General features: G+C 45.5%; 1 long non-coding RNA gene across 1 annotated transcript; it reads right to left on the bottom strand.

Annotated features, from left to right (window-relative positions):
* Positions 1–26,274, bottom strand: LOC137517784 (uncharacterized). The gene is made up of 3 exons (XR_011020665.1): positions 26,143–26,274; positions 1,741–1,840; positions 1–80 (listed from the first exon to the last, which is right to left on the bottom strand). It is a non-coding gene; the product is annotated as an uncharacterized lncRNA (long non-coding RNA).

The following is a 26,274-nucleotide window of genomic DNA, read 5'->3' as shown; positions in this document are numbered from 1 at the left end:
GTGAGTTTGAAAAAGACTAAATTCAATTCTTGGGATTATGCATCTCTCAAGACCAAATAGCTTGATTGACTGATTTCTTTCTGAAAAAAGGGTACAAAACTTTTTGGATATGCTCATTTCTACAGGAAATGTATAAAAGTTTTCTCAGTTGTAGCCTCCATCATGTCTCATCGAACAGGATCCACCGCTTACAGTTGACTTTAGAAGCTCAAATGTGTTTTGATAAACTTAAGTTATGTTTTAACCTCAGCACCGGTTGTCAAGCATCCTGATCCGACTCTTCCATTAATTCTGGAAGTTAAAACTTATGAGATTTCCACTGAGACTCAGAATAAGGGAGTCCCCTGATCTCACGTTCAAATAACTGGGGTGTGGTAGTCTCCTCATATTCAATAATTTCTGTATCATAAGTGTTGATTCACAAAGCTTTTCTCTTTAATTACCTTGCCTTACTTATTTTCTACTCCAACTAGGAGAGCTAATTCATGAAATAAAAAGATAAGTAAAATAAAATTAAATAAAATAAAAAGATAAATAAACTATGAGTAAAGTAAGATAAGGAGAGATAATCTGTGAGTTAATACATAAAGTGAGATAACTTATAGGTTTTGTGAATCAACCCCATAGTAATATTTGTAAGTAAAATTGTATAAACGTGCCCATTAATAATACAAAAACAATATTTTTGTCAAATCTTACCAAATCTATGTAGTAGAACGGTAAGTGAGTGAATGTACTTTAAACAGATATTTTAGGTAGTACCTCAAATATATAGAAGTGGTAAGATTGGACAAAAAAGATTTGATCGTTAGTGGGCAATTTAAAGTAAACCCGATGCGACCCTAAGGTAAAAAAAAAAAAAAAGATATTTACCTAAGAAGATTGAAGCCTGTGTGTTGTCCTCCTGGAAAGCAGCGTGGCTGCCCAGGACCCTCCTGAAGATCACTAGTGTTCTCCTCTTCATGCATAAGCGCGCACCCGCGGAAGCATGGCCGCACTTGAGCTGTAGCAAGGAGCCACTTAACCATCAGCAGCTCTGGCTTACTGCACAGGCGTGGCCATACTCAAACAAGCGCAGTATTGCCGCACTCGTTCATGAAGAGGATCACAGTCACAATCAGAAATCTGACAAGCTCTTGTCAGATTTCTTTCAGGGGTCTGCATCAGGCAACAATGGGGGCCTGCAGGATCCAGAGGCTTTCCTGAAGTTTCCTATCTAGTTTTTTAACCTTTGGGTCACCTCAGGCACACTTTAATATGCAGCATAGTGAGGTAAAGCTGTACCAAGCCCAAGAGCAGTTCTAGTTCTGCAGCCGTTGTAATTTTCACCAAATGTTCTGGCTAAAAGAAAACTATTATTTAGTTATTTAAAGTCATCAGTTTATTGTGAGCTGTTTATTTAGCTTGCTCTCTCACTCGGTGTTCCACAGGAACTAATATTATTGTAGCAAATAATTTTATTGTCTTTGTTAATTTTGCTTTGAGGGTGTTAATTTTCCATGATAGCAGAGCTGGGGCAGTATTATTGTTACGGAGCACTGAGGCCTGACGTATGAACCTATCAAAGGGAGGAATGAATCATAGAAACACATCATATTCAATTTTGTTCTGGAAAATCTGCATCTAATTGGTCAGTGCAAACTGATTGAGACAGTTCCAGTGATATTTTTATGTATCAATTTCATATGTACAATGTGTAGTTATTAACATTACTAAAATGAGCAAGTTACATTTCCTCACCAATCAGAGGAGGCTGGCCGTGTCACAGTCAATTGCTTCTGAGTGCGGAACATGACTCGAATTCACATCAATGTTGTTTTCTAGGGATAAAATCCAGTTTCTGTGGAGAAAAACTCAGATGAAACATAGCAGAAGGAAAGGCTCACTACTCAGGAAGCTGATAGGTACAAACTGCTATTTTCAGGGGTCAGGCAAGCCGATCATGATGGGGTTTGAGGTGGGTTAGTGTGAAAATTAAAATACTGTTCAGATGAATATCATATAGGGCTATTAGTTGCCTGCAGACATATAGGTAGCAGGTAGTGGATGAAAAGGGTGCCGCAATAGACTTTAATGCAATTATCGTTAATACGGTGAAAAAAGCAGAAAAAAATGGCACCCAATAAATATCATTATCAACATTAGAACATTACAGTTTTTGAAGCATGTTATCGTTTTAGAAGCTTGCAATGTTGTAGATTTTGTCATATTATTTTGTTTGCATGTACAGATTTTACATTATCAAAGATATTATCGCTTCTATGTGTAAAAGAGTGTTTCTGCAGAGGGAGTGGTTAGGCTTAGTCCCCACCAGGGGGAGTGGTTAGGTTTAGGCACCTCCCAGGTGGTGGTTAGGTTTAGGCATAGGCACCACCGTTGGGGTTAGGCACCACCGGGGTGATGGTTAGGGTTAGGCACTACCAGGGGGGTGATTAGGGTTAGGCACCACCAGGGGAGTGGTTAATTTTACCACCAGGGGAGGGTTCTGTGTGGGTTATGTGTGAGAGTAAAGTTGGGTTAAGCTGTATTGTTGAATTGCGTAAAAGTATTTAACGTTAATATCTTTTCATTATTATCTCCCGTCCGTTTTTAAAACAGTATTTATCGTTAACCAAGTTTGACAATGATGTTATTAAGATTTCGTTATCCATCGGCGCCATTTCGTTATCCAGCCATGCCATTTTTTTCTGGCGCCCTTTTTTCATGCACGCGACATATAGAGTTAGTTTAGTTTTAGCTGTATTTTTGGCAAAAAAAGCTAAATGCCTGTACCAGCTGTTTCAGGCATTCTGGTCTTTATGCATTTCAGAATGTTTGCTTCCATACATCACAGACCTCTAAAGGCGTATCTTCTCCAAAACTACTTCTAAAGTTATGCTTGTAGATGTCTTTAGATGTCCACGACGTGTGGAATACATTCAGAACCACCTCGAGACATTTTTGAGCATGTAAATTAAGTTTTGACAAAAAAGTATTTAGACGTCTGTGGCATACGGAGGTAAAAACATAATACAATATAACATACAGGTAAATACACATACTGAATGTATATGTAACTGTGGTCTGTTCAAGACCAATTATTCATTATTTTTCAGGTGACATCTTGATTTTTCTAGAGCTCAGCTCTAGAACCATGCTCTGCTGCTGCCCCTTTTGCAAACAACCATGTTGGTTTTATTGGGGTGTTAGCAACTAAAAGCCTCTCTGTAATATGTCTTCTGGTCCTGCACCCTTATCATCTCCAAAGTTCTCTTCTTTGTCAATGCAAATAGGTACATTTTTAAGGTTAGCAAGGTGTTTAAGACTGGAGGTTTTCAGCCAATGGTTGGGTGAAGGAACAACTTTTAGATTCTGCCACATACAAGGATAACAATATAATGTCCCCTGTGCTGACTCCACTTTTATGGGACGCTGTTTTAAAGGTATAGCTCCAAGTAAAATGAAAAAAAATGTATGTGTCCACAACAATCTAGTATCCCTTTATAGGGTCTTTGACACTTATTCAGTTGCTTTCAGTTATAACTGAAAGAAAACTGATTTTCAAGGTCTTGCCCATGTTTTCCTATGGCACAGTTCCCACTAAATGCGTTTTAACTGAAAGCTTTTTCACAAAGCACTGCTATGGAAAAACTGCATACCAACGCGTACTAACGCACACTAAACTTATCGTGGAGTATGCCAATAAATTGTATATTTAAATAATTGACAGTTTCTAGTGTCTGCTTATAGGAGGTAAGTCCACCACTGCCTTCCAAGCATTTTTAACACTTTTAAAGATTGTTTTTATTCTTCTGGCGCCTCTGTTCACTACGTAGCTTTGCATCCACCCTTGGTGGAGGGGGATCCCCCCTTTTTCCAATCTACAGAGAGCAACTTAATCCTGAGTGGTATATAAAAAGAGAGAACCGAGAGCCAAATATAGTGTAGTAGGTACTAATAAATGGGTAAAATAGAAAAGAGTACAAAGTTATACTCACAAACCAGGGTTACCTCCAGGCAACCACTGTAATAGGCAGGTGAAGAGATTGTCCTGTCCTCACTCAGGGTTAAGAAGTTGCTCTCTGCAGATAGGAAGAACAAGGGGTATCCCCCTCCACCAGGGGTGGATATTATGTCTAGTGTAATGGATAACGGAGGCGCCAAAAGGATAAAATCAATTGTTAAAAAGTTTAAAAATGCTTTGGAGGCAATAATTAACAGGAGTATACACAGTGCAGTCTTAAGGTCACGATACGCGCCTCTGAGGTGCTTATCATGACCTTAAGACTGCACTGTGTGTTAATTATTGCCTGAGGAAGCGGGAATATACCCGTGAAAGGCGTTGCGAATATACCCTGGAGTGTACCAATAAATCTACTGTGTTTTTTGAATACACAGCTTGTTGTGTCTGCTTACAGGAGGTAAGTCCACCAACTGCCTCCAAAGCATTTTTAAACTTTTTAACAATTGATTTTATCCTTTTGGCGCCTCTGTTATCCATTACACTAATCCTGAGTGGGGACAGGAGAATCTCCTCACCTGCCTATACAGTGGTTGCCTTGGAGGTAACCCTGTATTGTGAGTATATTACCTTTGTGAGTATATTACCTTTGTACTCTTCTACATTTCCATGTTCCAATACATACTACACTATATTGGGCTCACGGTGTCTCTTTTTCTACATATTTCTAATGCATACTAATGCACACTAACATTTACCAACTTGTAAAAGGGGCATAAGGGTCCTTTTATACAATATCAGTAACCATAACTTATAACTGAAAGGACAACTGATGTGCAGTCTAGTGTCCTTGTTTCCCTATGGCCTCTTTCACGCTATACACTGAAAAACCGAAGCTTTTTCACAAGGTACCAATATCCTATATAATAAAACCCTAATGTCCCAGCGTCCATCCCTGTGTCAGTGCTTTTTTGCACTGCGCATGTGCAGGGACAGACGCAGAGACACTGCGGAGAGCCGGAGGAGGACGGGGCCAGAAGGGGCGGGCGTGCGAGTGCATGCGCGGCGGACGCGTGCGTCGGGCACACATTGGGCGCATGTGTCAGGCGTGCGTCGGGTGCGTGCGATGGGTGCGCGGCGGTATTAGTGACTGACCTAGCCAAGTCACTAGTGGAAAAATAAAAGGCATTGAAGTGCAAGGCATAGCAACGCTTAAAAATGCATTAAAAGACACCCGAGGTGAAAATAAACTGATGAGAAAAACAATTCTATCTATAATCCTCCTCCAAAAAAAATGACTTTTTTTTAGATATCCCACAGTTTTATTTTATATTTAAATCTAGTTTTTAAGTTTTTACTGTTTCATTGTCTCTCCTCAATGACACATTCATTGAAGTATACCAGAGCTCAAATCTATGAATTATTGACCCTTTTTATCTCTTTCCTGCTCTCAGAAGCCATTTACTGACAGGAAAGTGTTTTATGGCTGTAATTACTTATCAGTGAGGGTTATGCTACAGTCTGACCCAGTCTGACCCGGTCCCGACCCGGACAGAAACTGTTACTTGCATACCTGATTTGTGCCTGAAAGAGCTAAACATCAGGTATGCAAGTGACAGTTTCTGTCTGGGTCGGGACCAGGTCAGACTATAGCATAACTCTCACTGATAAGTAATTACAGCCATAAAACACTTTCCTGTCAGAAATGGCTTCTGAGAGCAGGAAAGAGATAAAAAAGGTCAATAGTTCATAGATTTTAGCTCTGGCATACTTCAATGCACATATCATTAAGCAGAGACAATGAAACGGTAAAAACTTAAAAACTAGATTTAATTATAAAATAAAACTGGGATATCTATAAAAGTCATTTTTGGGGGAAGGCGGATAAATACAATTGGTTATCTCATCAGGTTACTTTCACCTTGAATGTCCTTTAAAAGGTACACATACCTCCCAACTTTTTTAGATGAGAAAAAGGGACACTTTAAGACACGCCCCTGCCACACCTCTAATCGGGCTCCACCACACCCCTAGCCACACATACCACTAAATATTCATAAGCAAAAGATGTAACATTCAGATTCAAACCATACTGGTCTTTTCTATTATCACTACTTTTTCTTCATATTAACATTTGAAATGAATAAATATATCAAGTTAAAGGATGGGAATTACGTTTAGAGTCTATTAAACACATTTTCAGTAGAAAACGACATATATTTATGCAGATAACTACATCCAGGGCCGGTTCTAGAAAGGCACATAGGGGGCAGTCAGAAATGTGATGGGGGCATTATGTTTGAGCACATTTCTTTTCAGTAAGGTGAAAAATGGGCGTGGTCATGACATCATGTGAGCAGGGCTAACTGTAATGTAACGCATAATAGTGAGGCGGCAATGCAAGAACCATTACTTTCGACACATGAAATGCAAGAACCATTACCTCCAACACATAAAATGCAACAACTGTTATCTCCGAAACATGAAATGCAAGAACTATTACCTCCGCCACATGAAATGCAAGAATTATTACTTCCAACACATGAAATGCAAGAACCATTACCTCTGACACATGAAATGCAACAACCCCTACTTCTGTCACATGATATGCAACAACCCCTACTTCCGTCACATGATATGCAACAACCCCTACTTCCGACAAATGAAATGCAACAAATGATGTCCCCAACACATGCAATGAGGCAAACATTACTTTTGACAAATGAAATGCAGCAAATGGGAAATGAGGCAAATATTAACTCCCACACATGTTAAAATTCAGTAAACATTACCCCTCACACATGAAAAATGCACATACACATATGAAATGCAGAAAATGTTACCTCAGACTTAATTTAATCAAATGTTCCTGCCCACTGGGTGCTTGCGGGATGGAGCTGCTAAGGAGGGTGGAAGAGTGACACTGGATGCGGCTGTGAGGGTGACACTGGGCGGAAGGAGGGTGACATTGACTGGAAGGAGAGGAGGGTGACACTGGGTGGGGAGGAGGATGACACTAGGTGGGGAGGAAGGCGACACTGACTGGGTTGGGTGGTGGGTGACAGACACTAGGTGGGGGAAGAGTAACAGGTAGGTGTCCCAGTATAGGTAGCTAGGCATAGGTAGGTGCCCCAGTAGGTAGCTAGGCATAGCATTGGTAAGTGTCTCAGTAGGTAGCTAGGCATAGGCAGGTGTCCCAGTATAGGTAGCTAGTCCTAGGTAGGTGCCCCAGTAGGTAGATAGGCCTACGTAGGTGCCACAATAGGTAGCTAGGCATAGGTAGGTGCCCCAGTATAAGTAGCTAGGCATAGGCAGGTGCCCCAGTAGGTAGCTAGGCATAGGAAGGTGCCCCAGTAGGTAGCTAGGCAAAGGTGCTCCAGTATAGGTATCTAGGCATAGGTAGGTGCCCCAGTTGGTAGCTAGGCATAGGTAGGTGTCCCAGCAATAGGTAGCTAGGCAAAGTAGATTGATGCCCCAGTAGAAGGTAGCTAGGCACCTAGGTAGGTGTACCAGCATAAGTAGCTTGGTATAGGTAGTCAGCTGGGGAGCAGGAGTAAAGGTAGCCAGGCGGGCAGGGAGCGTGGACGCCGAGAGTCAATCGCCTTTACTTTACTTACTTCTAGTTCCTGTGGTCCATGTGGAACGCAGAACTGGAAGTATGCGACGCATACCCGGTGTCAATTGGAGTGGGCAGAGCACAGACGCCTGGGAGAAGAAGAGGCTGCGGGGATCGCAGACAGTAGGTTGTAAATATGCCCACTGTTACACTGCCCACCCCCCCCCCCCCCGTTGCGCCCTCCCTGCCGCTCTGCCCAGAACCATTGAGGGGCCAAGACATTTATTTGGCCCCCTCTTGCCCACCCTAGAGCCGGCCCTGTGTACATCAGTCCTAAAAGAGGGACAAATGAGGAACAAATCGGCTAATCTTGTCAGACTTGTCAGAAACATCTGATCTGCATACTTTTTAAGCTTTTTTTCTAAAAGTATTAGAAGCAGTGGATCAGCAGGTCAGCCAGGCAATTTGTGTTGTTTAAAAGGAAATAAAATATGTCAGCCTCCCTATGTCTCTCACCTGGGGTAAGTTGCAGTAACTGAACGGACACAGTCGTTTAGGACAGGGCCGGGCCGAGGCATAGGCTGGAGAGGCTCCAGCCTCAGGGCGCAGTGTAGGAGGGGGCGCACAATTCACTCAGCTGTCATTCACTTGTGTTTGAAGCAGAAAGAAATAAAAAAAGGGGATACATAGCATTGACTGCAGCCAGATAACTAGATATTGAGGTGTTGGGGAGGTTGTGGGCCCTGTGGCACCTCTTAGTCTAATAGCAATCAGTGTGTGACAGCTGGGGTGGCAGGGATGGAGGGGCGCACTTTGGTGTCTCAGCCTTGGGTGCTGGAGGACCTTGTCCCGCCTCTGATTTAGGATATGTTCACACAGGAAGTGGTGCTGAGGGATTGAACCTGCTTGGCACTACCCCCACCTTGTTCTCTGAAACTTTTTTCAACTACAATTGGTAATACCTATTCACACTAGTAAAAAGAGTCTAACAGTGTTTTCATGCACTGGTCGATCCACCTCATTATCTACTATGTGTGTGCCGAATTTCATTCAAATCCGTTATCCCATTGTTGCGTGATTAAGTAACAAACATCCAAAGTTTTGCATTTGTAATATTAGTGAGATACCACCAAAATATGCCTTCAAAGTAAAGTCAAAATGTAAGAGAGTTATAGAAAAGGTTAGAGGAACAGTTTGTTTAAGGACAACTATGAAAGTAAATGTGTTTGTTAAAACCCCTGAGATGAGCGACACAGGCCCTTACACACTTAAAGAGAACCCGAGGTGGGGTTCTAACAATGCAATCCTCATACAGAGACTGGGTCTGCCTATACTGCCCAGCCTCTGTTGCTATTTCAATCCCCCCTAAGCCCCCCCTGCGCTCTGCTATCCCCCATAAATCACAGTCACGCTGCCGACACGCAGTGGGTCACAGCGGGCTGTGTTTATCTCTGTACTGTCAGTCTGACGCTCCCCCCGCCTCCTGCATAGCTCCAGTCCCCGCCCGCGTCCCTTCCCTCCCTACTGATTGGAGGGAAGGGACGCGGGCGGTACTGGAGCTATGCAGGAGGCGGGGGGAGCACGCAGAGTGACAGTACAGATGTAAACACAGCCCGCACAGTGTGGCTGTGATTTATGGGGGATTGCAGAGTGCAGGGGGAACTTAGGGGGGATTAAAATAGCAACAGAGGCTGGGCAGTATAGGCAGACCCAGCCTCTGTACGTGGATTGCATTGTCAGAACCCCGCCTCAGGTTCTCTTTAAGTCTTTTCCAGAAAAAGAGAATGCTGTGTTTAATAGTTCAGAGAATCTATTTTGTACAAGTGATGCTGCTTTATTATATTCCTGGCATGGCACTGAGCAGTCTGTATGATCTGATATATGCACCGTACATGCTGAAGCAATTGTGCAGACCTAGAAACAATGATAAAATATCTCATGCAAAGTTTTATTGCTCTTGTAAACCAGAACAGACCACAGTTACATAAGTTTTGACTAATTGGAAATGGATGAGACATGTTGGGATTTCCTTTTTGCTGCCTCATTATCGCCTAGTGGATAGTAACCATTTTCCATCAGGGCTGTTTTCTATACAAAATGCTGATCTTTTAACTTTTGTTACTTTCTGACAGTTTTTACTGACCTGGAACAAGCATGCAGCCAGGAAAGTCAGTGAAGTCAGAACATCTGATGTGCACAGTCATTATGAGTCATTGATGCAGTAAAGTGCTAGTGGGCTTATACTTAAAGAGGAACTCCAGTGAAAATAATGTAATAAAAAAAGTGCTTCATTTTTACAATAATTATGTATAAATGATTTAAATATTTTAAATCCCTGATTTACATTCTGACATTTATTACATGGTGACATTTTTACTGTTGGCAGGTGATGTATCTGCTGCATGTTTTTTTGGCAGTTGGAAACAGCTGTAAACAGCTATTTCCCACAATGCAGCAAGGTTCACAGACAGGAAACTGCCAAGGGTACGTACTCAAGAGTTTCTTGTGGGAGGGGTTCCACCACAATATCAGTCATACAGCGCCCCCTGATGGTCTGTTTGTGAAAAGGAATAGATTTCTCATGTAAAAGGGGGTATCAGCTACTGATTGGGATAAAGTTAAATTTTTGGTAGGAGTTTCTCTTTAAGCGTGCTGAAAAGGTTTTAACGCAAAACTCTGATTCAAGAGCATAACTATGAAGGTTATCCAGAAAATAATGCCTGTTTTATTCTTTCTTTGTAATGTATCAAGAATCTGTCAGGTTTAAGCAGGGCTGGTCCTAGACTTTTTGCTGCCTGAGGCAAACTTGTGAGGATGCGCCAACCCTTCCCGATTTGAAATGATCGCACAGCATCTGACAATTTACTCTGCTTCATTTAATTCAAATGAAACACTGCTGCTTTCCTGCCTCCCCCCTCCTCACTCACTGTCAGACTCCTCACACGGCACAGCAAGCTGCTTTTACCCAATGATGACCTCTTCACCTCGCTCACAGTATAAAAATGCTACCCCTGTAATCTCTGTGCCTGATGCAAATGTTTCACCTTGCTTCATGACAGAACCGGCCCTGGGTTTAAGTGTACCCGAGACAAATAAAAAAGCATTTATGCATACCCGAGTCTTCCTCCAGCCCCTTCAGGCCGTTGGCTCTCTCACCATCCTTCTGGGACACGTAGATCCTCTCCTAGCTGTCCTAACACGTACTGCACATGCATGGCCCAGCTGTGCATGCACCTCCATTGCGCTCTTGTCGCCAGGGGTGTTCTGCACCTGCGCAAAGGAGCGTGATGGGGGGCAAACGCATGCCTCTGGACCATGCATGCGCAGTATGTGATGTACATGGAGATATACCTAAATGGCCATCGGAGGATTGAGCCAGATCGGGAAGACAGCGAGAGAGCCAATGGCCTTAAGGGGGCTGGAGGAAGCCCCAGTAAAGTATACATGCTTTTTTTTATTTCAGGTTTCTATTAACCCCTGGTCTCCCTGAGGTTAATTGTCACATGCCTGCAGAATGCTATTAACTGTTTAATCAGCAGCATTTACTTGAAGCACCACCCCACCCACCAGTTCCTCAAATTCATTAGTGAGGAGTGGGATGTTACTACAACAAAGGCGTTAAAACACTTTGTAAAAAATGTATGATAACTGCTCAAGTAAAAGAGGTTTCCTTAACTCATTAAATGAAAACAATGTTTATTTTCTGGATGGCCCTTATAAAGATCATGTGTTCATCCCAGATTAGGTTGCCAGTATTAGGTAGCCTATAACCCAACCACCAAATAAGGTAGTCCTTGGGCCGCCCACTTTCATCCAGACAGCAGTGTTAGTGGGTTAGGTAGCCTTTATGCACCCCCTCATATTCTAGACAGCAGTTTTAGGAAGCCTTTGTGTTTCTCCCCTCCCTATATCAGTACTAGGTAGCCTTTGTGCTGCCAAATATTTGCAGAGCAGTGCAGTGGGGCACAGTACCGCTTCCAGCGGCGGGTTAAGTGAATTCATTGACTGACTACTGCACTGTAGAAAGTAGGGCTCACCTGAGGGGGCCTATTGTGCTGTCATTGGAGAACTTATCGCAAATTACTGCAGTAAAGCGTGACCAAGGACCCTGTCTTTAACTTTTTTTGAGGCTGATACTGTAGGGATGCTCGGATGTGCCTCATCCACGAATTCGGCAATCCGCGTGGTGGCGCCCCGCCGCATGCGGATTTTCGTCCACGTAACCACGCGGATTTTCTGCCGTGAATGGCGTAATCACGCGTGGATTCCCGCCCGGTGGTGGATTTTCTTTTAACGTTAATAACAAAGCCCCCATACATGCTACAATCCCCCAAATAGCATGGATTATCGAGGTGATAAGGGGCAACATAACTTCAACATAAAAAATTCCCCCAAAAAATTTTTTTCTAGAGAAAATGGATTTTAAAGAGGAACTGTAACGACAAAACGGCCCCTGGGGGGTACTCACCTCGGGTGGGGGAAGCCTCAGGATCCTAATGAGGCTTCCCACGCCGTCCTGCGTCCCTCGGGGGTCTCGCTGTAGCCCTCCGTACAGCGGTGACGCAATATTTACCTTCCTGGCTCCTGCGCAGGCGCTCTGATGGCTGTCGGCGCCGAAGTAGGCGGAAATACCCGATCGCCGTCGGGTCTGCTCTACTGCGCAGGCGCAAGTTTCCGGCGCCTGTGCAGTAGAGCGGACCCAACGGAGATCGGGTATTTCCGTCTATTTCCGTGCCGAAAGTCGCCACAGCGCCCCCGCTGGAGCCAGCAAAGGTAAATATTGAACTGACAGTCGGCACAGTCGCCGGCTGTTCGGAGGGCTGCGGCGAGACCCCCGTGGGACAGAGGACGGCGTGGGAAGCCTAATTAGGATCCCGAGGCTTCCCCCACCCGAGGTGAGTACCCCCCAGGGGATGTTTTTCATGTTACAGAGTCTCTTTAAAGTGAAATCAACACTTTAAATGGGGCTATTAATTGGTAATAAGTGGTTTTAAAAAGGGATATACGCGTTAAGCAGTCAAAGAGGTGAAGGCGAGTTCCAATGGCACTTGGCGGAGAAGGTACCGCTGGAGGAGGATGAGTGGCTGACGCCAAAAAGGCCCCAGAGAGGTTTTTGTAATTTGTTTTTTTTTTTTTTTTTGCAGCAATTAGCAATGACATCGCAGCAGAGTTGTCAGTGGACACGGGCAGTGTGAACACAGAGTGCAGTGGTGGTAGCGACTGAGTCAGGAGAAGGACTATGCAGGCGGTCAGTTCAGCAGCACAGAAGGACCACGGCAACATACTGGTAGTAGTAGTAGCAGCACAGCGTCATAGTGCTGGCCAAAAAATTAAATGCACCCGGTGACCCGGGCAGTGTGAACGCAGACAGAGTACATTGGTGGAAGCGAGTGAGTCAGGAGGAGGAGGACAATGCGGGCGGTCAATTCAGCAGCACAGAAGGACCATGGCAACATACTGGTGGTAGTAGTAGCAGCACAGCGTCATAGTGCTGGCCAAAAAATTAAATGCACCCGGTGACCCGGGCAGTGTGAACGCAGACAGAGTACATTGGTGGAAGCGATTGAGTCAGGAGGAGGAGGACAATGCGGGCGGTCAGTTCAGCAACACAGAAGGACCATGGCAACATACTGGTGGTAGTAGTAGTAGCACAGTGTCATAGTGCTGGCCAAAAAATTAAATGCACCCAGTGACCCGGGCAGTGTGAACGCAGAGTGCAGCAGCGGGAAGCGACTGAGTCAGGAGGAGGAGGACAATGCGGGCGGTCAGTTCAGCAGCAGCAGCACAGAAGGACCATGCCAACATACTGGTGGTAGTAGTAGTAGCACAGTGCCACAGGATGCAGTGGGCACAGTACAAGGTCACTGAAGGATGCAGTGGGCACAGCAGTGGGAACTGGATATACAACTAGGTCACTGAAGGATGCAGTGGGCACAGCAGTGGGCACTGGATATACAACTAGGTCACTGAAGGATGCAGTGGGCACAGTACAAGGTCACTGAAGGATGCAGTGGGCACAGCAGTGGGCACTGGATATACAACTAGGTCACTGAAGGATGCAGTGGGCACAGTACAAGGTCACTGAAGGATGCAGTGGGCACAGCAGTGGGCACTAGATATACAACTAGGTCACTGAAGGATGCAGTGGGCATAGTACAAGGTCACTGAAGGATGCAGTGGGCACAGCAGTGGGCACTGGATATACAACTAGGTCACTGAAGGATGCAGTGGGCACAGTACAAGGTCACTGAAGGATGCAGTGGGCACAGCAGTGGGCACTGGATATACAACTAGGTCACTGAAGGATGCAGTGGGCACAGCAGTGGGCACTGGATATACAACTAGGTCACTGAAGGATGCAGTGGGCACAGTACAAGGTCACTGAAGGATGCAGTGGGCACAGCAGTGGGCACTGGATATACAACTAGGTCACTGAAGGATGTAGTGGGCACACAAGGATGTCACACTGTGTAATGAGATGCTTATATGCCAGCAAGCGAGCAGTGGGCACTGGGCACGGCACAAGGTCACTGACAGAATGAATGAACAGCGCTGGCAGAGAGTGGCGGTGCCGGCGGTGTGACTGGCTGCCTGCAAATAGTACAAGTGAAGTGTATAACTGTCACTGAAATAATATACAAGTGTGTAATGAGATGCTTATATGCCAGCGAGCGAGCAGTGGGCACTGGGCACGGCACAAGGTCACTGACAGAATGAATGAACAGCGCTGGCAGAGAGTGGCGGCGCCGGCGGTGTGACTGGCTGCCTGCAAATAGTACAAGTGTATAACTGTCACTGGAATATACAAGTGAACACTGCAGCTGCACTAACCTGCCTGCCTGCACTACACACAGATAATCCCCACTCCCACTACACTGACTACACTGCAGCACTGAACCTGCCTGCACTACACACAGTTAAATAATCACTAGACTCCCACACTCCCACTACACTACACTGACTACAACTAACTACAGCAATAACTCACTGACTAGATAACTGTGTACAGTATAAGAGCAGTGTTAGCAAAAAAAACGCTTTGTTTTTAACACAATAAATGCACTTGCTCAAACAACAATGGCCTGGAGATAATCCTCTCAGCACCACAGTCTAGCAAGGACAGAGCTTTTCCATCATGGCCGCCGCTTTATATTCAGGAGGGGAGGGCATAGCTCCCCTCCTGTGATTGGTTGCTAGGGCCTGGCTGGGGCCCTCTGATTGGCCTGCAATGTGTCACTTCCGCATAGTTTGACGCATTTCCGCTAACCACGACTTCAGCGCCGGGTTTCACGAGCGTGAATGCGGATTTCTGTCCACATTCACGCAAAGCCGAAGCAGATTTTCGTGGTTGAAAATCTATTCACGGCTTAGCGTGTCCGAGGCGGAATGCGTCAAAATGGTCGTGAATCCACGCATAAGCGTGATCACGACCTGGCGGTGAGCACCACTGTGATACTGATATGTTGGGTCTATACCTAGTTTTTCTGAGTTGTATGTTGAATGTAAATTTAACAAAGCAATGTATTTATTAATTTTCTATCCACTTTAAACAGAAAAAGAAGAAATATGGAAAAAATGCCCAATTTCTCTGTTTTTATACATTATACAATAACACTGGATTACTCCTAATGTTCATTATCTCTAAAACGTAAGTTTCATTAGGGCCCTTTTCCACTAGCAATCACACTCGCTAATTACAAACGCCAGTGACTGCGATTTTTCCTTTTTTTTACGTTATTGTGATTTTACACACACAATGCATTTGCATTGCAAAATCGCTCTCAAAATCGCTCTAGAAAGCGATTGCACTTTGCTGAAAATCGAAATTGCGGTAGTGGAAAATACCTTCCGCGATTCCTATGTTAAATTGCAACCCTAGTGATTTAAAAATCTCGAGTGTTTTGCGATTTGATCGCAATCCCCTGCAGTGGAAAGGGCCATTAAGGTTTCCATAAAACAGCTTGTACTTTACCAATAGGAAAAACATTTTGGTGGGAAAATGGTGGGGCGATGGGGAGGGGGGGGAGTTGACAGGGAGGGTAAGTGGTTACTTTATTATGTAGGGACAGAAAGCCAGAGAAACCAGAGCAGGGTCATCCACCAGGCAACCTAGGCTGGTGCTTGGGGCCTAGTGGGTGGACAAGGGTCCACCTGCCAACTTCTTTGACCTTTTTCTACTTCAGTTTACCAAAAGGACCACAAGGGCCGGAAAATCTACTACTTTGCCTAGTGCCCCATAACATCTTAATCCATCTCTGATAGAAGAAAGCCATCTATTTTTCTTGTAGAAACGTAAATGATGACGTTGAATTTCCATGGGAAGCATACACCTTGGACACTCAGCACTTTCAGCCATCATGCCCACTTGTTAATGTAGCCTGTCCCCTCTCATCTGGTGGCCGTCATCTGAAAACGTTTGATCATTCCAGAGTTTTATGAGGCGAATGAGATCTATTGTGTTTGCCAAGTTTGAAACACAATACACTTAGCTTTCTTGGGATGACTGGAAAATAGCATATGTTACTGAACTCTCATTAGAAGTGTTAGATTTTGCTCCTAGCACCAAAATGCTTGTTATATTATGGTTTAGCAAGTAAGGGTGGTTTTATTTGATCTAACAGAGCCATATCGGTATACTGTATGTGTAAAACTGCAAAGCCACTGCCACCAAAGGGGACTCACCAGACAAGCCTCATTGGCAGGTAAATGAAGTGACAAGACCCTGATTTACTAACCTTGGATAGCCTGTGTGTTCCAGCAAACCAGGGCTGGGATTTTTTTTTAAAACACTTGGAATAAGTCACTTTCACCTGTGCCATATTAGATTAGTGAGGACTGTGAAGAGGTTAGTAGGTTGGTAAAATAGCAGCCGTGCAGTTACGGTCACATGTAGCACCTATTGGTAATTCTATTGTCAGAACCAGAATTAGAAAAACATTTATTGCCAAGCACAACTGGGTCGTGCCCAGAATAGGGTTTGGCACTTAAATGGCTCAGAGTAGAAGCAGGAAAATAGAAAAATACAACAAACAACAAAGCAAAATGTACAGCAGTGTAAGCAAGAAGAATTAAGAAACAGAGTTTCACAAGACAGACCATTCTTCCAGTGTTCGCAACCTTGGGGGGGATGAAAGTGAGGTGGGTGGGCGCTGCAGGTGGAAGGGTATGGAGGGGAGTTCAAGAGGTTTACAGCAGATAGGAAAAAGGAGTTCCTAGGCCTTGAAGTTGTGGTGGAGATGGCCTGAAACCTGCAGCCTGATGGTAGCCAAGTGAAAAAGCTGTGGCCAGGGTGTGAGGAGTTATTGGTTGGCAATCCTCAATGCTCTGGAGCAAAATCTGGAGTTGTGGAGGAGGTCTAGTGAGATGAGGGGTCTCTGATGATCCTCTCCGCTGACCATCTGTAGTTTGTATCTGTCCCTGGTGGTGGAGCCAGCATGCCAGACCAGAATGGAGGAACAGAGAATGGATTCAATGGTGGCAGGATAGAAGCTCGTCAGCAGCTCCTGCGCCATTTCAAACTTCTTTAATTGGCCGAGTAAGTATAGTCTCTGCTGGCATTTCCTTTAGGTGGAGGCAATGTTTGTCTTCCAGCTCACGTCATTGGAGATGGTTGTGCCCAGGAGGCGCATGCTGGCTATTCTTTCAACCTCGGTGCCATCAATGTAGATTGGAAGAGGGGTCGATTATCATCACAACAATCTTGGCTGTGCTGTTATAGTCTACATAGGCCTAGGTTTATTATATTGTGTTTGCACTACCCATGACTACAATTGCACAAATGCAGTTCCTCTAATACAGGGGTCTCAAACTCAATTTACCTGGGGGCCGCAGGAGGCAAAGTCAGGATGAGGCTGGGCCGCATAAGGGATTTCACAAAAAAAGTCAATCAGCAGATCCCGCCAACCACCCTCCCCCCCCCCCCCCCCCCCCCCTTCCCGGACTGATTTTTATTTCAAAAACAAATTCACAATGAAGCAAACTATTTTGCCTATTTTACCGTATAGTTCGCTTCAGTGCTCCCATTACAAGTAATCCGCAGTGTCACCGCCGCAAAACGAGGGCTGCAGAGCCCCCAAATCGCCCGGGGGGCAATTCGCCGGCATTTCCTGAAAGGGGCAGAGCTTTCAGCTTCAGCTCTGCCCCTCCTGACGTCAATCGCCGCATGGATCGCTGCCTCTCCCCGCCCCTCTCTGTGAAGGAAGAGTGAGAGCAGGGCCGGCCTTAGGTTTCAAAGCGCCCTGAGCAGAACCAGATTTTGGTGCCCCCCCCCCCCCAAATTCATCCTCTTCGCGTGTGAGCGCACCACACACATACACTAATGGGGGGGGGGGGGATCTGCTGCCTAAATACACTAAAAGGGGATCTGCGACTGTAAGACTAGTAGCCTAAGCCTATATACACTAAAGGGGGGGATCTGCCTACAGTAAAGGTTAGATAGGTAGCTGCCACCAGTATACATTAGATAGGTAGCTGCCCCCAGTATAGATTAGATAGGTAGCTGCTGCCCCCAGTATAGATTAGATAGGTAGCTGCCCCCCCAGTATAGGTTAGATAGGTAGCTGCCCCCAGTATAGATTAGATAGGTAGCTGCCCCCAGTATAGATTAGATAGGTAGCTGCTGCCCCCAGTATAGATTAGATAGGTAGCTGCTGCCCCCAGTATAGATTAGATAGGTAGCTGCTGCCCCCAGTATAGATTAGATAGGTAGCTGCCCCCCCCAGTATAGATTAGATAGGTAGCTGCCCCCCCAGTATAGGTTAGATAGGTAGCTGCCCCCCCAGTATACGTTAGATAGGTAGGTTCCCCCAGTATAGTATAGATAGGCAGCTGCCCCCAGTATAGGTTAGATAGGTAGCTGCCCCCAGTATAGGTTAGATAGGTAGCTGCCCCCCAGTATAGGTTAGATAGGTAGGTTCCCCCAGTATAGATTAGATAGGTAGCTGCCCCCCCCCCAGTATAGGTTAGGTAGGTAGGTGCCCCAGTATAGATCAGATAGGTAGCTGCCCCCCAGTATAGGTTAGATAGGTAGGTGCCCCCAGTATAGATTAGATAGGTAGCTGCCCCCCCAGTACAGGTTAGATAGGTAGCTTCCCCCCCCCCCCCCAGTATAGGTTAGATAGGTAGCTGACCCTCCCCCAGTATAGGTTAGATAGATAGGTGCCCCCAGTATAGATTAGATAGGTAGGTGCCCCCAGTATATATTAGATAGGTAGCTGCCCCCCCAGTATAGGCTAGATAGGTAGGTGACCCCAGTATAGATTAGATAGGTAGGTGCCCCCAGTATAGATTAGATAGGTAGCTGCCCCCCAGTATAGATTAGATAGGTAGCTGCCCCCCCAGTATAGGCTAGATAGGTAGGTGCCCCCAGTATAGATTAGGTAGGTAGGTGCCCCCCCCTCCCCTCATAGTGGAGGGGGAGCCGCGGGGAGGGCAGCCCGACCTCTCCCTCCCTTCCCCTCCGGGCCACCCTCCGTGCTCCCTCCTCCGATGCAGACTGCAGCATAGCCAGAGAGAACATCTCACCTCCCTGGTTCCGATCGCCGGCGCCTCTCATGGTGTATCACTTGCCGCTGGTCTCCTCTTGTACATTGTCACTGATACACAGTAAACTTCCTGCTAAGCAGGAAGTTTAGTGTGCATCAGTGACAATGTACAAGAGGAGACCAGCGGCAAGTGAGAGGCGCCGGCGATCGGAACCAGGGAGGTGAGTTGTTCTCACTGCTGCAGTCTGCACTCTGCAGGGGGGAGCACGGAGAGCGCCCGGAGAGGAGGGAGGGAGAGGACGGGCTGCTCTCCCCGCGGCTCCCCCCTCCATCACGGTGGGCATCATTCATGTTTGCCCCTTATCACCTCCAGCAGCGGCAGGGGGGGGGGCGGAGCGGAGCGAGACGGACACAGCCGGGGCGCAGCTTGCCAGCTTGAAGCTTCCAAATTAAAACACGTGCGGCCAGGCGGCAGGAGCGCCCCCTGGAAGCCGGCGCCCTGAGCGATCGCACAGGTCGCTCAGGTCAAAGGCCGGCCCTGAGTGAGAGGGGCGGGCAGAGGCGGCAATGCGCCGCGATTGACGTCAGGAGGGGCAGAGCTGAAACTGAAAGCTCTGCCTCTTCCAGGAAATGCCGGCGGATTGCCCCCGGGCGATTTGGGGGCTCTGCAGCCCTCGTTTAGCGGCGGGGATGCGGCGGATTACTTGGGAGCACTGAAGTGAACTATAAGGAAGCTTTTGCCGGCGCGGGCCACAAAATATTGTATCGAGGGCCGCAAATGGCCCGCGGGCCACGAGTTTGAGACCCCTGCTCTAATAGCCTTTAGTAAGCAAGGGTCATTATAACTATAGAATGTACAGTAGCTAATGCATAAGATGAAAGTCCCATTTAGAGGCATATATCATAATAAGCAACTACACAGCCTATATTGTTACTTTCTATCCAGGAAGGAAGAAATAAATGCATTTCATACTGTGGCTGTTATACCAAAGGTCTGATTTAAGTCAATTAAAATAAAAGTATACTCAGAAATACACTGACTTAAATTTCAGCTTTTGCATATGCACAGGAGAGGTCAAGTTTAGATTTTAGGTTAAAGTGGACCCAAACCAAAAATACAAGATTTCAGAAATAAAATCTATTTTCAAAATTATAATAAAAAATCACAGCATTTTTTCAGCTGCATGATGACAAATATAAAATATTTTACATCCCTTCCTTTCATATTGCCGGGATAGAATCCGGCAAACTGATGGAGTAGATGGTGTCCGGCAAAGGAGGAATTGCTAATGGCTGCCACCTGTATAACCCTAGTTAAGAAAAAGAAGGGTGAAAAGCATGCACTGAAATGCTCATAGGCTTGAAGGAGTGTTTATTTATCTTTGTATGTGTCAGAGTGGTGCAAGTAAATATTTTGAATTAAAAAAATGTTTGGTTTGGGTCCGCTTTAAGGCTATGACTATCCATGTATTGGAAGAAGAGCCTAGGATGAGATTTTTGTGTATGTTACAGGAGGTGGAAAGTCAGTGTTATTCACCAGGAAGGAGTGGAGGTTAGGGGTTTAGATAGGTAGAAGGGGTAAGAAAGGGTTAGGGGTTCACGGTGTCACAAAAAACAATGTGACCAGTTTATCATCCCTACTGGCAAATGTACACATGAGAGGCCTTCTTCAGATCTTGCTATGGGGCTCATTCCCATTTGGGTAATATTTCTGCTGCCAATTCATAATGTTACATGGTGTTACAAGGAACAGCAGTAACTTAGCGCTGGCTGGTGTCTCTGGCTGCAGTTCCAGCATTTTACAGTAGGTGTCTCTGGCCACAGTTCCAATATCTTTTAGTAGGTGTCTCCTTTCTACTCTGAGCTTATTTTTGTGCACCTGTACCTTACTGTCTGGATCCTTTATAAGCTAGTCCTTGTCTTCTGCGCTTCCCTGGCTGTTTTATTCTGCAGTTTTAAGCTTTTTTCCAACCCTGCAACTTGAGTTTTTAGTCCTGTTTCACTGGGTTCAGAACCTTTGCCTAGTCCCAATGTAGACTTGTTCCTATCTTGGGTCCAGCCTATATCCAGGTTTGCTACCATTGTTTTTTGATCCCCTAGCCCACATTTTCTCCACCAGGGTTCCTTGAGTACTTTTGAGCATTTTCCCTTATTGTGGGGGAAGTATGATAAAGCACACTAAAATAGGGGATACTGTAGAAAGAAGCACCAAATGGGGGGTCAGAATAATAATGAGCACATTAATAAGAAGCACCAGAATAAGGGGACAGTATAATAAGGGTCACTGTAATAGGGGGTAGTGAAATAAATGGCGACATCTACTTTTGACGTCCATGCCTCTTGCAAGATAAATGCAAGGGTTCCTTGAGATCCAAAAATGATTTGCAGGGTTCCTCCAGGGGAAAAAGGTTGAGGAAGGCTGCTCTAGCCCCTTGGGCAGCACAGTGACCTAGTGATTAGCACGCTTGCCTTGCAGTGCTGGGTCCCCAGTTCGAATCCCACCTAGGTCAACATCTGCAAGGAGTTTGTATGTTCTCCCTGTGTCTGCGTGGGTTTCCTCCGGACATTCTGATTTTCTCCTACATTCCCCAAAACATACAGATAAGTTAACTGGCTTCTCCCTAAATTGGCCCTAGACTACAATAGACATATGACTATGGCAGGGATTAGATTGTGAGCTCCTCCGAGGGACAGTTAGTGATAAGACTATATATGCTCTGTAAAGCGCTGTGGAAGATGTTGGTGCCACCGTATATAAATAGTAACAACAATAATGTCATATACTTTATTGTAGATAGTGTTTTATTCCAGTCTAGAGTAGTATTGCATGTGTCTTTGCTTTTCTTGTATATGTATTTACTGTATATGTCTTTGTCTTTCTCGTATATTTCTTCATCACTTGATTACCGTATATGCTTTCGGTTAATGCACCTCCTATGCTATAAGTAGTTTTATTGTCTTGCATAGTGTTCCATAGTTGCTCTGATATCTATTTCTATGCACTTTCAACCTTGTATCAGTGTTGTCAGTACATGGAGATCCTTACACTGAGTAGCTGTAAGCAGTTTCAGGGTCACATCGTGAAACTCCACGGAACACGTTCCACATGAATTAAGAAATTATATTTGTGCCACACTAAGGCCGGCCAACCTTTCATGGAAGATGTGTTTTTATTTGTATTTTAATGGTTGCTCAGCACCCAAAATATAGCACTGCTGATATTTACTAGCGAATGCCTCACACGACATGCAATAGTCTTTTCATATGACAGATATTTATTATATACTGAAAAAATCAAAGTGGTATAAATGTTTTAACCTTCAATTACAACATCGCTATTTTTGAGTTTTGTGTTGCTTTTAGACCACTGCATAAAACATTTTATTACCCCATTAGATCTTATAAATATAAAAGAAAAGTTCATGGGCACAGCCAAAAGAGACATGGATCGCATTTTATGCAGCATTAAATAAAGTTTCAAAACTCAGAACGTAAGTTTATGAGAGGTTACAATGTAACCACATCATAATACTGACCATAAAAAGATAATCTCATTGGAAAAGGCTGAATGTTATTGCAATGAGAAGCAGACATTGAATGGCCGTTTTCATAGAAGATTCAGCATGTTCAGGAACAGAAATGTTGGTGCAAATTATCTTCGCCCACTCAAAGGCAAGGCACGCATTCTCGCACACGCGCAGTACGGAGCGGTCCATCTTCGGGGACATTCGGGCTCCTGAAGATTGTGAAAGCCTTCTGCAGCAGCGGAAGTGAGAAGTGACCCATCAGTTGGAGACTGCTATCGGGGGAGACAGTGGTGGAACACTGGGACTGCAGGAGGAACGGGAAGGCTCTATAGCGGTGGTCCCCAACCACCGGTTCGCGGCCCACTGCTGGTCCATGGGGCGTTTGCAGTTGGGCCGCGGGTCTGTCCTCTTGCCCCCCTGTTTCCCTGGTAATGGCGATACACATCGCCGCTACAGAAAGCCTCTCTCCTGCTACTGCCTCATCACAGCAGCCGTGGGGCGCGCTGCTGTGAATCCAAATAGCACACGCATGAGAGGAGAATATAAGAGAGGAAGCGGCCGCCAGCTAAGGTAACAGCAGTGGTGGCCGCGGGGAGGGGCGGGGAGGGGCGGGGAGGGGGGGTGGGGGGCGTTGCCGTCACCTATAATGGGGCACTACCTACCCATACTGAGGCACTATACTAGCTATACTGGGGCACTACCTACCCATACTGGGGCACTACCTACCCATACTGGGCACTATACTAGCTATACTGGGCACTATGGGCACTATACTAGCCATACTGGGCACTATACTAGCTATACTGGGCACTATACTAGCTATACTGGGCACTATACTGGGTCACTATACTACCCATACTGGGTCACTATACTAGCTATACTGGGCACTATAATAGCTATACTGAGGCACTATACTACCCATACTGGGGCACTATACTAGCCGTACTGGGCACTATACTAGCTATACTGGGCACTATACTAGCTATACTGGGGCACTATACTACCCATACTGGGTCACTATACTAGCTATACTAGAGCACTATACTACCCATACTGGATCACTATACTAGCTATACTGGGCACTGGGTCACTATACTAGCTATACTGGGCACTATACTAGCTATACTGGGGATACTAAACCCCCCATACTGGGGCAACTATGCTAGCTATGCCGCTGCACCCAAGCCCCCCCCCCCCCCCCGGTAACCTGCCGCACACAACACTGTCCACTATAACCCCCCTCCCCCACGGGCGCTGGAGAAAAATTTGGTCAGAAAGCGGAAAAGGTTGGGGACCCCTGCTCTATAGGACCCAGAGCCTTCCCTCTCTTTAGGTGAGTATGTGTTTTTTGTTTTTTTTAGGCTTCAGACTCACTTTGAGGCCCACCATTCCAAATGCCCCACGGCTGACTAAAACTGTTTCAGAGTCCATCTGACGTCTATCAGTGTTGGACAATGTAGGTGGTGCATAGATGTCCTTCACAGCTACATCACTTGACAATGGCCCGGTTCACACTGGCACTAAAAACGGTCCGTTAGCGGATTGTAAAGGAACGTATCCAAACGTATACCAACGGATCTAATGTTAACCTATGGATCCGTTCACATTGGTTCATTCAAACTGATCCGCTGGACGGACTGCAAGTTTCTGCAGTGATTTTTCTGGACAGCAGAGCCCAGGGGAACAGAAACGGAGACAGAAGCAGTACATGGGAGCCAATGAGAATGCGCATGTACACAACACACTGACTATAAAAACAGACCTCTCTAGCCAGCAAAAATCTACTTTGGTTTGTGCTTCTGCAGCAAGGCATGTAGGCTCAAGTGGGGATGGGGGTCTAGAATTCATAAATGCATAGCGGGCAGGGCAGGAGGTCTGTGGCTAATCTGTGACAAGTGTGCATGGATCAAGCAGGAGGGAGGGGGCAGGTGTTGGTGGTGTTTTACAAGGAAGAAAGGTATCAGTGTGGTGGAGGAGAGAAGCAAAACTGGATGAAGGAAAAAGGGAGGCAGACATACAGACAGAGGGCAATAGACTGCCCTTAGACAGCTATTTTTAGCACATTCTGTTGTAACTGAATGGAAATGGATACGAAAACGGATACCAATGGAACAGAAACTAAACAGATAAAAATGGATCCACTGGAGCAGAAATCTATCCGTTTTCACCAATTTACCTGTTTACCCGAAAGTGCCAATGTGAACTGGCCTGCAATATTCCTGCATGATAAGGGTGAGCAGAGGGATGGCAGATTTAGGGCAGGCCTGCCATGAGACACAGCAATGGATGAGGATGCTGCAAGACCATCCTGCTACCCAAAGACTTGGGAGACACAGCTGATTTGGGAGGGTGAAAGCAAGGGGGGGGGGAGGAGGCTTGTATTTATTTTGGTAAAGGTGTTACTGTTATGTCTGCTTTTTGTTATTACGTGGGTGGGGAGTGGTGGTGTCTGTTTTTGTCATTATAGGTAGTGGCCTCCCTGCACCCTCCACGATAACTCTGACAATGCTACATTGATCGTGAAACAGCTGTCAGGTAGGGATGAGCACTTCCTCTTGGGGGCCTCCTCTGGTTGTACCATCCTCTGCCAATAAAACTTGTATGGTGAAGCTGCATCTGTGCCGCCATGTTCTTTTGCTTTGTATATTGGAATCACTGCTATGGTGGAGGCACAATGCCTGATGGGTGAAGCCCTGGTGTAACGGACTGTTTACATGTGCTGGATGCTGGTCATTTCTTTCTGTACACAACTTAAATTAAAACAATATACGTTACAGAACCTATATGTGACTGACAGCATGTGACTCAAAATAGGTGAAATCCTATAAAGCCTAATTCATTTTCCAGATTCTAAACAGGCTCAGATGTTGCTAATGCAGAAATGTCTAATTTGAAAAGCTTTAGATTACTTAATCCTATTTATTGTTTGCCAGGACTCTCTGATCTGAACCAGACAGAGCATAAAGAACATGCCAAAGTGCTGTTGGATGAATGAGCCAAAGTGTGATAAAATAAGTTATCATCCGTGTGCCAGAGTGCTCAGAAAGCGCAGCGCCAGATTGCATGGTTTTTTATTTGTAAATGACTGTAATTAGAAATGTAGACAAAACGAATTTTGTCATTATTCATTATCACATAAAGGGCATAAATGTTGATGAAGGTTGCAAATAATGGATGGATCAATTATGTCAATACTGGGGCATTGCTAGCCCCAGAGATCAGTGGCACGTGCCCCGGATCTATTCTGGGGTGCCCCAGATGTCCCCAGGCAGAGTCAGCTGTGGTGCCTCAATGGCGTGCATGCTGGGAGCTGTGGTGCATTAATCAGGGTTATGCTGGTGCTGTGGTGCCTCTATGTGGGCATACTGGATGCTGTGGTGCCATGCTGGGTGCTGTGGTGCCTCTATGGGGGCAAGCAGGGAGCTGTGGTTCTTCTATGGGGCATGCTGGGAGTTGTGGTGCCTCAATGGAAGGCCTGTGGTAGCATGGGAGGGGATCCACTAGAAGGTTAAAGGGGCCCTACAGCGAAAAACTGTAATATGTAAAGTATGTACAAATATATACAAATAAGAAGTACATTTTTTGCAGAGTAAAATGAGCCATACATTACTTTTCTCCTATGTTGCTGTCACTTACAGTAGGCAGTAGAAATCTGACAGAAGTGACAGGTTTTGGAGTAGGCCATCTTTTCATAGGGGATTCTCAACAAGGCTTTTATTCTTCAAAAAGACATTCACGAAAAAGGATTTAAACAGTGATGCTGGCCAA

The sequence above is a fragment of the Hyperolius riggenbachi genome, chromosome 5 (assembly GCF_040937935.1).
Source record: "Hyperolius riggenbachi isolate aHypRig1 chromosome 5, aHypRig1.pri, whole genome shotgun sequence".
NCBI classification, from domain to species: Eukaryota; Metazoa; Chordata; class Amphibia; order Anura; family Hyperoliidae; genus Hyperolius; species Hyperolius riggenbachi.
The sequence above is the reverse complement of the archived record's forward strand: the minus strand, read 5'-3'. Positions and strand labels throughout refer to the sequence as shown.